The sequence below is a fragment of the Ovis canadensis genome, chromosome Y, assembly GCF_042477335.2.
Source record: "Ovis canadensis isolate MfBH-ARS-UI-01 breed Bighorn chromosome Y, ARS-UI_OviCan_v2, whole genome shotgun sequence".
Lineage (NCBI taxonomy): Eukaryota > Metazoa > Chordata > Mammalia > Artiodactyla > Bovidae > Ovis > Ovis canadensis.
Genome location: NC_091271.1, coordinates 20,881,238 through 20,891,776, shown reverse-complemented (window position 1 = coordinate 20,891,776; position 10,539 = coordinate 20,881,238). Strand labels below are relative to the sequence as shown.

At 45.1% G+C, this 10,539-nt stretch overlaps 1 pseudogene; it reads left to right on the top strand.

Moving 5' to 3' along the window:
* The first annotated feature begins 6,132 nt into the window (after window positions 1–6,132).
* Window positions 6,133–7,845, top strand: LOC138431482 (zinc finger protein 280A-like; annotated as a pseudogene).
* Window positions 7,846–10,539: the final 2,694 nt, after the last annotated feature.

Sequence of the window (10,539 nt, the reverse complement as noted above, 5' to 3'; positions counted from 1 at the left end):
CGTATATTCTTGGGCATTTTAAGCTTGTTCTTATTGTTGCTTGGGCTCCCATTGCGCCCCATCTGGTAAAGAATCTGCCTGCAATGCGGGAGACCTGGGTTTGATCCCTGGGTTGGGAAGATCCCCTGGAGACAGGAAAGGCTACCCACACCAGTATTCTAGCCTGCAAGATTCCATGGACTGCATATGGTCCACGCGGTCACAAAGGGTTGGACACAACTGAGCACCTCTCACTTTCACTGTTGCGGCAGAGTTGCTAAGTTGTGTGTCTGAGTCTTTTGTGACCCCATAGACTGTAGCCTGCCAGGCTCCTCTGTTCATGCGATTTCTCAGGCAAGAATCCTGGCGTGGTTGCCATTTCTCCTTCCAGGAGAGCTTTCCGACCCAGAGACTGTACCCAGGTCTCCTGCATTAAGAGGTGGATTCTTTACTGCTGAGCCACCAGAGATCAATCTTTCCCAAAGTGTTGGATGACTTTACACCGTGGGATTCACTTCAGTTCAGAATCAAGTGAGGTGAGCTTTGAATTTTCAGGTTTGCAGGCCCTCTCCTAGGGCAATTTGAATTTCTTAGGTGTGATATGCAGCCCTGGAATCTCTGTGTTTATTAATGTGCCAGGTGATTCTGAGATTTGAGCAATCTTCAGAAGCATATGAAAGTGAAAGTGTTAGTTATCCAGTTGTGTCTGACACTTTGCAAAACCATGGATAGTAGCTCACCAGGCTCCTCTGTCCATGGAATTCCCCAGGCAAGCATACTTGAGTGGAGAGCCATTTCCTTCTCCGGGAGATCTTCCTGACACAGGGATTAAACCCTGGTCTCCTGTACTGCAGGCAGATGTTTTACTCTCTGAGCCATCAGGGATGCCTAGAAGCATAAATCGGTAGTCAAAATGTTTCTTCCTCTCTCCTAAGTTTTTGCAAACATTTTAAAACTGACACCCAAAATGTTTCTGTTGTAAGTGTAAACACTGCAAAGGATGTACCTTATGGCAGACAATCAAAATAAACCGTTTTAAGTACATCAAACTAGGAATTCCCTGGCAAGCCAGCACTTCGTGTTCAATGCTTTCAGTCTGGTGACCGGGGTTCAGCCCCTGGTCAGGAAACTAAGCTCCTGCAGGAAGTCTCATGGTGTGTCCATAAATAAATAAAACTGTTAATATCGTGCTTTCAAACATATCCAGAAGAATGTAAAGAGCATAGAGTTTTAAAAATATTCAGTTTTATTCACTTATTTGGCTTCTTCGGGGCTTAGCCGTGTCATGCAGGATCCTTTGTCCGTTCTACGGCCCTCTGGCATGTGGGATCTTACCCACCACCTATTAAACTCACATTCCCAGCATTGGAAGGCAGATCCTCAACCACTGGACCGCCAGGAAATCCCTAGCCCTGGATTCTGATACTCACCCACATTGGAGGACATGGCAACCCACTCCAGCATTTTTCCCTGGTGCACTCACGGGTAGAGGAGGCTGGCTGGCTGCAGTCCATGGGGTCGCAAAAAGTCAGACACAGCTGAGCTCCTAGGCACAGCACCGGCCATCATGCTTCTTAAAAGAGTCTAAAACGAGCTCTTTCTAATGGTCAGTTTTTCTTCTTTTTTCCCTGGTTCATTGAGATGTAATGGACATACCTTCTGTAAGTTTAAGGGGAGAACATGTTGATTTGATGATAATGGTGTCTTTGATGTTGTATCTGATCACAGCATTTGAGATCACGTTCATGAGTGGACATCATTTTTGTTCTAATTCAGTGACTCTATTACCTTATAATGAATGGAAATACACGTGTTTCTTCTCTGAAACCCTCTCTGAAACCCACGAATCTGTGTGCACAGGGCTGTAAAGGCAGTGGGAGGGAAAGCTTGAGATATAATCTAGGTGCTGCAAAGGAGGACAGAGAAGAGGGCGAGTCAGGGGGGAAGGGTGCAGGAGGGCGGTGAGGGTGTGACCTGACACCCCTGACGTGGTTTAAGAACGCATGAGCCCCCGCCTAGAAAAAGCTCCTGGGGTTCAGCATGTAGATTCACAGTGAGGACCCTGGGAATCCAGCGGGTGCTGAGCCTTCAAGTGCAGATCACTTGGGAGTAAGCTTGCTTCCTGCCCTCCTCACCCTGCCTCCTCCCCAACCCACCCCCTTGCCCTCGGAAGAGGACAGGGGTTCGCTGTTTGCAGCTGGAGAATTTTTTGCCATTGGAAGAGAACTCCTGACTTTTTAGGTTCCTGACATCAGCCCATGCCCTGTTGGAATAGCTGTGTGGACCACCTTCCCTTGCCCTTGAGCTATTGAACCCCAAATATCTAAAGACTCAGATAAACTGGAGATAAGGTGGTGGGCCTCTGGATGCCGGAGATGCAAGTGGGGACTCACCACACTGAGACCTGGAAAATAGCCCCTGGGAGGGGCCCTGAAGCCCCACTCAGATTCTTTCCCCTCTCCAACATTTTGCTAGAAAGGTTTCTAGTTGAAAGATCCTATGGGGAAAAACTGGTTCAGAAACCTGATTGGAGCCTGGTTTGGGTACTATGGATTGGACTAGAATGGGCTTTAAAAGGCGTGGAATCTCCTGATGCCGCCTCACTGGGAAAAGGCTTTTGGAGAGCCAGGTAGGAGTTTCACGGACACTGGACACAGGAAGCGGTGCTGCTATTCCCAGAGAAATCTTTCTGGGACGTGGAGACAAAGACACTCCAGCTTCACCCTCCACTTGGTCTCAGAGTAGGAAGTGTTTAGCTGCACTGAGTCAACTGGACTTCAGGAGCTGGTGAGCCATGGGGTTTGGAATGCTTCCTTTTGTTCTCTGCAGCCATGAGTCTGCAAAATTTCTCTGCTAAGGGCTAGAGAGTAACCAGGCATTAAGGGCCATGAGGTCTCTCCCATTAGCAGGGTGAAATAGCCTCAGGCAGAGGCAAATGATCACATCTGTGTTCCAATAAAACTTTCTTTGTGACACTGAAATTTAGATATCATATAATGTTCACATGTCACAAACCTTTCCTTTCTTTTTCCCGAAATTAAACCTCAATGTAAAAAATATTAAACGTTTTTAAAAATTAAAAGAAAAAAAAAAACAATCGGGAAGCAAGCCGATTTGTCAATCCCTGTCTAAACCACTTGCCTATATAATGCAGCTAGCATGCCATTAGTGACTTGTGACATGAATGTAGTAGGCTGGATTCTGCTTATGAAAAATAGAAATCTTCAATAAATCTAAGATGACATCAGCTGTAAGATACATTATTCCATTTACCTTGGCCACACCCAGTGGCATGTGGGATCACAGGTCCCTGACCAGGGATTGAAGCTGTGTCCCTGGCCTGGAAGTGAGAAGTCTTAAATACTGGAATACCAGGGAGGTCCCACAGCACTATTTTTCATACCACTATAAAATATATATTTATATACATATGTCTGCGTGTGTGTTCAGTTGCTTCAGTGATGCTTGACTTTCTGCAACCCTATGGACTGTCGCCCACGATTCTTCTCTGTCCATACGATTCTTCAGGCAGGAATACTGCAGTGGGTGGCCATGCCCTCCTCCAGGGGGTCTTCCTGACCCAGAGATGGAACCTGCATCTCTTAGGTCTTCTGCATTGGCAGGAGGGACCTTTACCGCTAGGGACATCATTTACACACAAGCAAACAAACTATGATATGCTACTGATGAAATGTGATCTGGTATCACAAATGGCCAAATGTAAACTTTAGAATGTCCTTTAATGTCTATGAAACGTGTTAATGGCATGGAAGCTATCAACAAATGTATTATATGGAGAGAAACTGTGTTACAAACCTTTAATTTCAAGGAGCACCACTGCCCCTGTCAGCATCCAGCTACATACTGGCTGACTTTCTCTCTTGCCTGATAGTTTTAATCCATTCCGATTTGGAAGTCATCAAATGCTTGGAGAAATTGCTTCTCAGCCTTTTGGCTAAGATCAAGTGTAAGTACCTGGGGAGCCAGGAATGAGTGGGCCGAGCTTGAGGTACAGGTAAATGATTGTTTAATAACAGTTACTGTTTATTTCTGCAGCAGGCATGTAGCACTGACAGACACCCCATGTTGTTCTAGAAACCAAAATACAGCAGCCCAATAGCTCTGGAGGGGAAAATGGCATGTGAGTTGGGGGAGGCTGTGATTTCTGACATCATGGTCAGGAAAGCCTGGCAGAGAAACTGTGGACCGAGGCAGCTCAGGAGTTGGGTGCTGGTAATTGAGACAGCATCCAAGGCAGGGGGAGCAGTAGAAGTCTTGAGAAGTCCCGTCCCTCCCTCCTCGGTACCATTGGGAGATTGGGTCTGGGAGCCCTGCACCTGGAGACACCAAAATTAATGGGTGATCAAGTCCATTACATAAAATGGTGCAGTCTTTGCATGTAACGTAAGGGGATACTCCCACATGTTTTAAATCATCTCCACATTCCTTATAATACCTAATACAATGGTGATGCTGTGGAAGTAGTTTCAAGTACAGTGTAAATGCTCTCCCTCTCTGAGAGAGAGAGAGAGAGAGAGAAATAGAGGGGGGGGGAGAGAGAGAGAGAGAGAGAGAGAGGGAGGAAGGGAGAGAGAGAAGGAGGGAGGGAGGGAGGGAGAGAGAGAGAGAGAATTGCCAGGATGAGGCAGGTTCAAGTCCTGCTATTAGAAATGGCTGGGATTTAAAACAAATATTTTGGATCCATGTATAGACTATGGTGCCTTCTGGACTCGGAGAGTGGAGGGAGTGAGAGGCACCCCCAAGGGACAGCTGGGGGCTCTTTTGGACATTTTCTGTCGGTCAGCATTTCTGAGTGAGATTGTAGATCTGTAAGCAAAATGGTGCCTACCAGCTCTCCTGCAGAGTTTAACAGGAGCACGGGGGCCACCATGGGGAGTCAAGGCAAAAGTGGTGGCTGGAGAAGGAAGTTTAAAAGGGTCATGTCATTTCACTGAGTTTGAGATGTTTCCTTATGTCTAAGGGTGCTAATAGTTATCTCAATGTTTCAGCCAGTGATTAAACCAGGTACTAATTTTGTCTTTTGAAAGAAATATAATCATCACCACTTATCGGCAGAGAGTAAGTTTCAAGACCCCCAGGGGACATCGGTAACCTCACACAGTATCAAACTCTATATACACAATGGTTCTTCTATACAAACATACCTGTGATGCAGTCTACTGTATAGAGGCACAGTAAGAGATAGCTACTGCCTAAAAATAACAGGAAAGTGAAAGTGAAGTCGCTCAGTCGTGTGCAACTCTTTGCGACCCCATGGACTGCCGCTTATTACGCTCCTCTGTCCATGGGATTTCCCAGGCAAGAATTCTGGGCTGGATTGCCATTTCCTTCTTCACAGGATCTTCCTGACCCAGGCATTGAACCTGGCTCTCCCGAATTGTAGGCAGACACTTTACCATCTGAGCCACCAGGGAAGGTGTAATAATAACATAGAACAATTATAGCAATATACTTTTATAAAAGTGTTGTGAGTCTAGTCGCTATGTAAAATATACTACTGTACTAATTGAGCGATTTTTTTTCACCCTAACTAAGCACTTACTACGCTCTGTGTCCATACCTTTTGCAGTTGGAGGTTTGACAGCAAAACTAACCCAGATTTATTTTCTCTTCTTCACATTCACCACAGATATTAGCAACCTCAGCATACATTGTTTCTTTCTCTTTTATATCAAATTGAGAACTTCGATCTTTTCACTGAAAGGTAGCACTTAATGGATTTTCTCTGGCATATGTCAATGGACAGCATCCCTCCACTTACGGTTTGGGGCCATTATTGAGTAAAGTAAGGATAACTTGGTCACAAGCCCTGTGGCATCTCAACAGTCATTGTGGTAACCGAGTGACAGACGCGTGGGATGTTCAGGACTAAGGAACGATTCACATTCTGGGCAGGAGGAAGCAGGATGGTGTGAGATTCCAATCACTCTCCTCAGAATTACCTGCAGATTAAAATGCATAAGTTGTATATTTCTGGAGTTTTCCATTTAATATTCTCGGTGACCAACTGAGGGTGACCTGAAACCACAGAGACTGACACCTGAGATCAGAGGGGATGACCTTGCCTGGTGATTGCTTTTAGGGGGAGAAAAACACTAGAAGGGGCCACTTGAAGCCACAAGTGGTTGCAAAATGGCCCATCTCTTCCCGTGTGAGGAAGCACAAGCACCACCACAACCCGAGAAAAAGACCGCCGTGTCCAAATCCAGAGGTGAGGACAATGACGATGCTGAGGTCATCTTTGTTGGAGTGGAGCACGTCAAGGAGGATGCTGAAACCTTCTTTGTCAGAGTGATTTCAACTTCAAAGCCAGTCATTTCTAATGTTTTGAACAGAGTGACCAGGGACTCATCTTCAAGAAGAATGAAGGACCACGTGAATCCGGATCCCTCCTGCAGGTGGCAACCTGCAAATCTTAGGACCCCAGCATCAGAGCCAGCTGCCATATCACCAGTTTCTCATTGTGTATGGGGAGGAAGAGGCAGTTCTATTATTTCGGAGCCTTCATCTAAACCTGATTAGAAAACGAGCTCGCCGGAAACTGTCCTTCACAATTCAGAATTGTTCTCTCTGCGGCCACCCTGTCTCTCTGGAGCCGTTCTCTCATTAGGAGGCAAGGATGAAAGCCCTCTTAATTCAAAGCGGTGTCCCACTTCAGATGTGAATTTTAACAGTGGGAATCCCAAAAGACCCAAACTCAGCGATGGAATCCCAGGGGGACCTGCCTCCACCATGGCCCCTCCAGGTATCTCTCCTGGAAAAACATGGTTATGACCTTGGAAGATTCCCCGACCTCACCGAGCCGTGTGCATGGTGGGGCATCATTTTCACGGACTCGCACCAATGGCCAGGCATGCTTCCGTCTTATGGATCCAGAAGGAACATGTAGTTTGTCAGGCCTGGAGAAAATGGACTTTCTGACTCTTGCACATCAGAGCAAGACTGTTGATCCCATGAAAGTAAATCTGGGATCAAATTCACTGATGAGAGTAAATGTTATTTGATGGCTTTTACTTTGGAGCATACAAGAGACGGCACCAGAACAGAAGACTCACACAGCCTTCAAATGCCTCAGCTGCTTGAGTCTTCTAAAATATGTCAAGTTTATGACCCACCTGAGGAACCATCTGGAGCTTGAGAGGCAGAAGGGTGACAGCTGGGAAACCCACACTACCTGCCAGCACTGCCACCGCCAGTTTCCCACCTCGTTCCAGCTGCAGTGTCGCATGGAAAGTGTCCCTGCTTCCTGGGAGCCCTCCACGGTCTGTAATATCTGTGAATTGTCCTTCAAAACAGATCAGGTTCTCTTACAGTACCTGAAGGACAGTCACAAACCTGGCAAAATGCCCTATGTCTGCCGTGTTTGCAGTTACAGATTGTCAGCTTTTGCCAATGTAGAGGCGTATATTAGAACATGGCATGGAAACATGAACAATTTGTTTGTCTGGTTTGCCTCAAAATGTTCAAATAGGTGACATCCTTTGTAAATCATGCTCAGAGGAACTGCAACAGGAGGGTCTTTCCATGTTGCAAGTGCTGGCTACAAAGTTTGAACGTGAAGGAAAAGACCGAGCACCAAACCAAGAATCATCAGTCATTCAAACAGCCAGAGAACTTGCCAGGGTTGCCTCCTGATACAGAGGTCATGATCCAAAGTTCAGTTCAGCTGGGACTGAGAGAGACAGCATCCATCATTGTGAGGAACACTGACTCCCAGGTGCCACCCAGAAAACACACAAAAAAGATTGACTACGAGCACAAAATATTCCAGACATGCTGCAGCATGGGATCTGGCTAAAAAATTATGTTCTACCCACCTCCAGAAATTCAGAAAAGCCCCATTGAGGTTCAGCCAGCTGTACATAAAGACCCTGCCTGGCTTTTGTTGTTCAGTTGCTCAGTCGTGTCTGACTCCCTGTGACCCCATGAACTTCTGTATGCCAGGCTTCCATGTCCATCATCATCCCCTGAAGCTTGCTCAAACTCATTCCGTTGGGTTGCTGATGCCACCCAATCATCTCATTCTCTGTCATGCCTTCTGCTGCTGCCTTCAATAGTTCCCAGGATCAAGGGTTTTGTTTTGTTTTCCCAATGAGTTGACTCTTCCCTTCAGGAGGCCAAAGTATTGGAGCTTCAGCATCAGTTTTTCCACTGAAGATTCAGGGTTGATTTCCCTTCGGATTGACTGGTTGGATCTCCTTGCAGTCCAAGGGACTCTCAAGAGTCTTCTCCATTCTCCAGCACCACAGTTTGAAAGGATCCATTCTTCAGCACTCAGCCTTCTTTATGGTGCAGCTCCTCCATCTGTACCTGACTCCTGGAAAAACCATAGCTTTGACTTTATGGACGTTTGTTGGGAAAGTAATGTCTCTTTCTTTTAAAACACTGCCTAGCTTTGTCACAACTTTTCTTCCAAGCAGTGAGCATCTTTTAATTTCGTGGCTGCAGTCACCATCTGCAGTGATTTTGGAGCTCAAGAAAATAAATTCTGTCACTGTTTCCATTGTTTCTTCATCTATTTTCCATGAAGTGATGAGGCCTTTGCCTGTGTGAACCACAACAAACTCTGGAAAATTCTTAAAGAGATGGGAATACCAGACCATCTGACCTGCCTCCTGAGAAATCTGTATGCAGGTCAAGAAGCAACACTTAGAACTGGACATGGAACAAGCGACTGTTTCCAAATAGGGAAAGGAGCACGTCAGGATTATATACTGTTGCCCTGCTTATTTAACTTAAACGCAGAGTACATCATGAAAAACACTGGGCCGGATGAAGCACAATCTGGAATCAAGATTGCTGGAGAAACAGCGACAACCTCAGATATGCAGATGATGTCACCCTAAGGGCAGAAAGTGAAGAGCCTCTTGATGGTGGCAAAAGAGGAGAGTGAAAGGCTGGCTTAAAACCCAAATTTCAAAAGACGAAGATCACAACGTCTGTTCCCATCACTTTATGGCAAAGAAATGGTGAACAACTGAAAATAACAGCACGTTTCATTTTCTTGGACTCCAAAATCACTGTGGATGGTGAATGTAGCCACAAAATCAAAGGAAGCTAGCTCCTTGGAAGAAAGCTATGGCAAACATAGACAGCATTAAAAAAGAAAAAAAAAAAGCTAAGGCATCACTCTGCTGACCAAAATTCTTATAGTCAAAGCTATGGTGGTTCAGACAGTAAGGAATTCACTTGCAATGTGGGAGACCTGGGTTCATTCATGGGAAGGACATCCCTGTAGTCCGGTGGAAATACTCGGTGCTCCCAGATTAGGGCGTCCAAGTTCATTCCTTGGTCAGGGCATTAGATCCCACATACTGCAACTAAAAATACCACATGTGACAATTAAAATTCCTGCTCCCACATGCTACAATGAAGATTGAAGGGTCCTTGTGCTGGAACTAAAAACAAGCACAGCCAAGTAAATGAACAAATCTTTGAAAGAAAGAAAGAAAGAGGTATGAGAATTCCCTGTTGCTTCAGTGGTTCGGACTTGATGCTTTCACTGTCAATGGCCAGGGTTCAACACCTGGTTGTGGAACTAAGATCCCACAGCTTCTGTGGCATGACCAAACAAAACCCCAGAAAGATAACTGAGGAGTACAGAACTCCCAAAGTTTGAAAATGAAGCAATGGCACTGCACACAGGCTGAGGATAGAGTAAGGATTGCCAGGAACCCAAAGTGCAAAAGCGGCACCTCTGTAATTCACAAGCCTCTTTAATGTTGTGGTTTAGGCTTCTCCTTCTCCTGCTTCTGAACCTAAATAACTTATTGCTCCTAAGAGAAATTGTTATGGGAAAAACATTATTTGAACTGAATGATAGTGAAAATAGCAAATTTTTGAGACAGAGCTAAAGCAGTTTCATGTGTTAATATGCATCACATTTGAAAAGAAGAAAGGTTGGAAAAACAATGACCTAAGTCAGTGCTATTCACAGACCTTTCTGCAGCAATAGAAAACATTTTCATAATTGTTACATGTATTCCCTCATAAGGGTGATCAGCTTTTCACATATATAAATGCTTATGTTTTTTTTTTCTTTTCTGTGAGGTGTTCTGTTTATATCCTTTATCTGTATATTCAGATGGAGTGTTCATCCGGCAGGGTTTGTTTTCTTTCTTTCTTTTTTTTTTTTTTTGCCTGGCGGTGAGGATTAAGGGATCTTAGATCTTCAACCAGGGATTGACTCTCTGCCCCCTGCAGTGGAAGCACAAATCTCTAACAACCCGATCATTAAGGAATTCTCAGTAAAAGATATTTTCTATGTCCGTGTCTAATATGCCACTTTGCAAATGTTAAAATGTAGCCAGTGTGACTGCGGTATTAAATCTTTGTGTGTGTTCAGCGGCTTCAGTCTGTCCAACTCTTTGCGACCCCATCAGTGTAGCGCACCAGACTCCTCTGAACCCACATCTTTTACATCTCCTGTATTGGCAGGCAGGTACTTTACCACTAGCACCAACTGGAAACCTATTAAATCTTTACTTTAATTAATTTAACATTAAAAGATATGGCTAGAAGGACCAGATCTTCCTTACA